Source organism: Suricata suricatta, chromosome 10 (genome assembly GCF_006229205.1).
Source record: "Suricata suricatta isolate VVHF042 chromosome 10, meerkat_22Aug2017_6uvM2_HiC, whole genome shotgun sequence".
In the NCBI taxonomy this organism is placed as follows: Eukaryota; Metazoa; Chordata; class Mammalia; order Carnivora; family Herpestidae; genus Suricata; species Suricata suricatta.
The window spans coordinates 1,685,721-1,690,562 of NC_043709.1; the positions used below are offsets into that span (position 1 = coordinate 1,685,721).

General features: G+C 65.9%; 1 long non-coding RNA gene across 1 annotated transcript; it reads left to right on the top strand.

Annotated features, from left to right (window-relative positions):
- Positions 1–2,344: 2,344 nt before the first annotated feature.
- Positions 2,345–3,157, top strand: LOC115303950. Its single transcript, XR_003914290.1, has 3 exons — positions 2,345–2,382; positions 2,644–2,865; positions 3,105–3,157. It is a non-coding gene; the product is annotated as an uncharacterized LOC115303950 (long non-coding RNA).
- The last annotated feature ends 1,685 nt before the right edge of the window (positions 3,158–4,842 follow it).

Genomic DNA, 4,842 nt, shown 5'->3' on the forward strand with positions numbered 1-4,842 from the left:
GAACACCGCTCAGCACACGCCACACAGCGGCTTTGGGCACACGACCACCGGATGAACCGCAGACGGGGAAGGAAGCCAGGCTCAGAGGCTGCGGCCGGCAGGTTCCAGCCCGAGGACGTTCTGGAATAGGCAGAGGTGAAGGGAGCGAGGACCCGGAGTCCCGGTCTGAGGAGCACCGCGTCCCCACGGTGACGTCCTCACGGTGATGTCCACGGGAGCCTCTGCGCAGCAGCAGCTTCAACGCACCCCACAAAGCGGATTTCATTGTGGGTAAATATTTTCACATTATTAAAACGGATCCTGACCCAGCACATTGATTTTATATCAGCAGCGGGTCAGAAGCCACAGTCTGAGAAGCGCCAGGCCTTGCTGGTCCTTTGTCCGGGGAGGGGCGGGGCTGGAGAGGGGGTCCTCCTGCTCCCTAGGGGCCGCGCCCCCCAAAGGGGAGACTCTGGGTGCCCTGGACACCACCGGAGCTGATGACAAGGATGACAGAGATAGTGAGATGCAGAACCACAGAGAGACAGAGACAGAGACAGAGACAGACACAGACACAGAAACAGAAAAAGACAAAGAGTCACAGAGAGAGAGAGACAGAAAGAGACACAGAGACAGAGACACAGAGAGACAGACAGGCAGAGACAGAGACAGAGACAGACACAGACAGACAGGGGGCAGACAGGGACAGGGAGGGACAGAGAGGGCTGCTCCCCTATCTGGGGAAGGTCCCCGTGTGAAGGCTGGAGCCCGCGGGTCCTTCGGGGGGCACGGAGGGGGGGGGGGCAGCCCCGAGTCTCCCCGAGGAGGTCAGCGTGCCGGACCCCAGACCTCCAGGAGCGCGTGCGGCGTCCAGCCCCGGCGTGTGCGTGTCCCTCCCGCCTGTGCCCGCCGCACGCACGGTCAGGACCTCTGTCAGGCCCCGTCTCGGTCCCTTCTTCCCACAGACCGTCTTAGTCAGGAAGTCACACTCGCGCGGCCAGTACTGTCTCGGCACTGGCGCACCGTCACGGAGCCAAACCCGCACATCCGCCACCTCCGGACGCCGCGTCTCGTGCACATGGTCAGAAACACTCTGGCCCCAGCAGGAGGTCCCAAGACCCGCCTGTCCCCAGGGGGCGGCTCAGAGAGCACCCCGCCACCTCCCCGCGTCCCCGTGCTCCTTAGAGCTCTACCCAAAAGCCACAGGCACCAAACCCCACCCAGAATGTGTCCATCCAGGGCCCCGGCAGCCTGCTACGGCCTCGGGTCCCCGGCTCGGTCCCCACTGTGCTCCTGCTCACAGCAGGGTCAGAACCCGGAGGTGGGACAGGGCACGTGGCTCTCTCTGTGGAGAAGCGAGGGGGTCCCAGGAGGGCACAAGCTGGGGGCCCCCAAGCACCTCACACGCCATCCCGTATGGCTGTCTCCAAAGGCCACCGCCCGCCGTCTGGAGCCCCGGGGGGACCTGCCCCCACTCCCAGCCCGGCCGGCAGGTGCAGGCTCCTCGCCACCCCGTCCTGGCGGGAAGTCCAGGCTGCCCCGAGGTGGGAGTGGTAGCTGGACACAGGCTCCCCTGGGCCCCCCCCCCCCCCCCCCGCTGCCTGCAGCCCTGGTCAGAGCAGGGCCCCGAGGGGCACCGGGCAATGGCACAGATGGCCCGTCTGGCACAAAAAGACCCAAGCCACTGCCTAATTCCCAGCCCCAAGTGCGGTCCTTGAAGAAAGGCAGAGCCAGACATCGGGGGCAAGGAGGGCAGTCAGGGCTGCATCCCCCCTGGGGTGCCAGGCAGGCTGGTAACCGTCGGTGCCATGCCCCAGCCTGATGCTGTGAGCCACTGCTGTGCGGGGGGACCCGGGGGTCTGCTGACCCCAATCCTGCCCCGGGGGCACCCTGGACGGGGAGGGGAGCCACCCCCTGTCCCCCTCCTGCTGTCCCGCACACAGCACAGACAAGTCTGTCACCGCACCAGCAGTGGGCACGGAGCACAGCTCCATAGTGGGTCCACTCTCCTGGGTGTGCTGGCATCTGCCCGCTGCTGACCAAGGACGACCAGCCCCTGGGGCCCGTGTCAGGTCAGGGGGGGCGGCTCAGGCCAGGGTGAAGCAGGCACTGGACGCTTTCTGGGAGCAGTGACCCCTCTGAGACGGACTGTCCCCTCCGGGGAGCAGTGACCCCTCTGGGACGGACTGTCCCCTCCGGGGAGCAGTGACCCCTCTGGGACGGACTGTCCCCTCCGGGAAGCAGTGACCCCTCTGGGATGGACTGTCCCCTCCAGGGAGCAGTGACCCCTCTGGGACGGACTGTCCCCTCTGGGGAGCAGTGTCCGCTCCTGGTCTGCTCCCAGGACAGGCTGGACACGAGGCAGGTCCCAGGAGACCCGTGGCATCTCGGGGTCACGGAGAGGTGGGTCCTGCTGCACGGGGCCCCCCTGTCTGCTCCGGTCTCACTGCACAAAGTCCATCCTCGGGGCACCTGGCAGATGGCTTGGGAACCCCACCAGGCCTCCCACAGTGAGAGGACGCGGAACCCAGGGCAGGGGCCCCGTGGACACAGCCTGATCTCCAGGGAACAGCTCTGGGCCCCACCTCCAGGCTCCCTCCCTGGGGAAAAGCTAACCTCCTTCTGTTTGCCCCCCTCCCCCCGGCCGTGCCTGTCACCGCTCAGCTCCTCATGGACAGACACATCCCGGTGGACGCGGCCCACCCTCCCGGCACCATCGGACGCCGGCCTGAAGCTGGGCTCCGTTTCTGCTGCCAAGTCCCCTCCAGACGGGGACCCTGCACGGAGCAGCCCGCAGCCCTGCCCGAGCCGAGGACGGTGGCCTCTCCTCCCCGCGATCCAAGGACGACGGGCTTCCGACTCCAAGTCCAAGTTCACCGACACGGGGTGAGTGCTGACTGCCGGTGAGGCCTGGCTTGAGTGACAAGCGCAGTGCAGACCAGCGAGGGCGGCGGCGGCTCTCTCCCCCCGCCCGGCCTCCCCTTCGCTCCTCGCGGGCCGGGAGCCGCACATCCCTGCCCGTGACGGATCCCTGAAACCCCACATTTGTAATAAACACCATTCATCACAGACACGACGCCCCTCCTGGAAACAGAGCTTCAGAATTTCTTTGTTTTTATCCCCAGCTTAACGATGACTAATGCCTGGGTGATTATCTTGTGCTTTCTCTGTGCGGCGCTGGGAACAAACACCATCAGGGCCGCAGCGCGGGATGCGGGAGACAAAGGGTGACGGAGCGCAGCGCCCGAAGCCAGGCGGAGGCAGGCCGGGGCCCGAGGAGTTGACACGCTGAACCCCAAGGGTCTCCGGGCCGTGATCTGGAACCTTCCATCCCTCACTGTTCGACACTGCAGAGTAAACTAAACCCAAACCGGGAAGAACAGTCCCCCGGATGCACTAACACTATTTTTTTAAAGTGCCCAGACGTGCATCTAAGAGCAACAGCCTGCTGGTAAATAAAGCCAGAGGGCCCCGGTGAGGGGGTAATTGGTAAAATGTGCTGGAGGAAACCCATTTACAGCCCTTCCTTCCACGCCGGGTCCTGCGTTGGTACAGCTGTGGCAGGAAGAATGCACCAGGCAACTAATTTCCAAAGAAAATTCCACCCGTGCACACGACCGCCCTACAAATCGACCTGGGTTTGAATGTAGGCACCTCGTGGCCCATCCCCCGAGCTCTCCCGGCAGTGGGCACGGGGCCGTGACCTGCAGGCCCCAGGCCCCGTCCGCACGCCTCCGCCCCCACCTTGGGGCCCTCTCTGGCCCCAGCCTGAGGGACTCTCTGGAACCACGGCAGGCCTGTGCCGACAGAAACCCCCAGACCCAGAGCCTGTGCACTCTGCTGGAGCTGTCCCGGCCTCGGAGGGCTGCGGGCACCCTCTGGGGCTGGGCCTCCGCACCCGCAGCCGGGACGCTTTCCTGGGGGACACCAGGATGACTGAGAGGGGCCCTTTCCTCACCCCCCAAAAAAGGGAGGTGGCGCCATGACCTGGGAGAGGGTGGTGTGACCAGCGTGGTGCAGGGCAGGGGCGCAGCGGAGGAGGGGGTGGCGTGGCCGGCGTGGCCCCCCGACGGGGAGCAGCAGTGTCCCCAGCAAGGGACAGAAGGACGCAGTGGCACCTCTGGGGAGCATCAGGGATTCTGCCCCTCGGCTGAGCCCCCGGGTCCCCTCCCCCTCCTGGGTTCTCCATTCCTCTCCACCCTGCAAGTCAGCTGGGCCATCGTCCAGTCCCAGGACTGTGTCCCAGGCAAGCCCGCAGCCCCAGCGCTGGATGTGCCCCCACCCTGCACACGTGGCTGCCTCCCCAACGGGGAGCAAGCTAGGGTGCAGCCGGCCACTGCGGGGACCGGACCGCCAGCTCCGGAGGCAGCCCCTCCCCCCACGGACGGGGCTCAGGGCAGAGAGGTGACCGCCAGCACTGCGGGCAGGAGGGGATGGCGTTGGCGAGTCAGGAAGATGGAGAAGGTCAGCAGGGCCACTGGGGTCTGTGGGTGTGGGGACACTGGCTCGTGGCTCCCTTACACCTACCCCACGTTGCCATGTCTGCCAGGGCCACCGTCACACAGGGCCACAGGCTTGGCCACTTGCACGGCACTACCCCCTCCTCTGACTCTGGAGGCCGCAAGTCCCGGGTCCAGGGCTGGGCAGCGCCACCCGCCCCAGGTCCTTCTCCCAGCCTCAGCGTCTCCTCGTGGTCCTGGTCACCTGCCTCATCCCCGCACGTCTGTGTCTCCATGTCCCCTCCTCTCTTACGAGGACCCTCGTCATGGAGCCTAGGTCTGCCTACTCCAGCATGCCCCCCTTAACCAGCGACCTCGCAGGGACCCCACTCCCAAAGACAGCCACATTCTGGGCACCATGGGC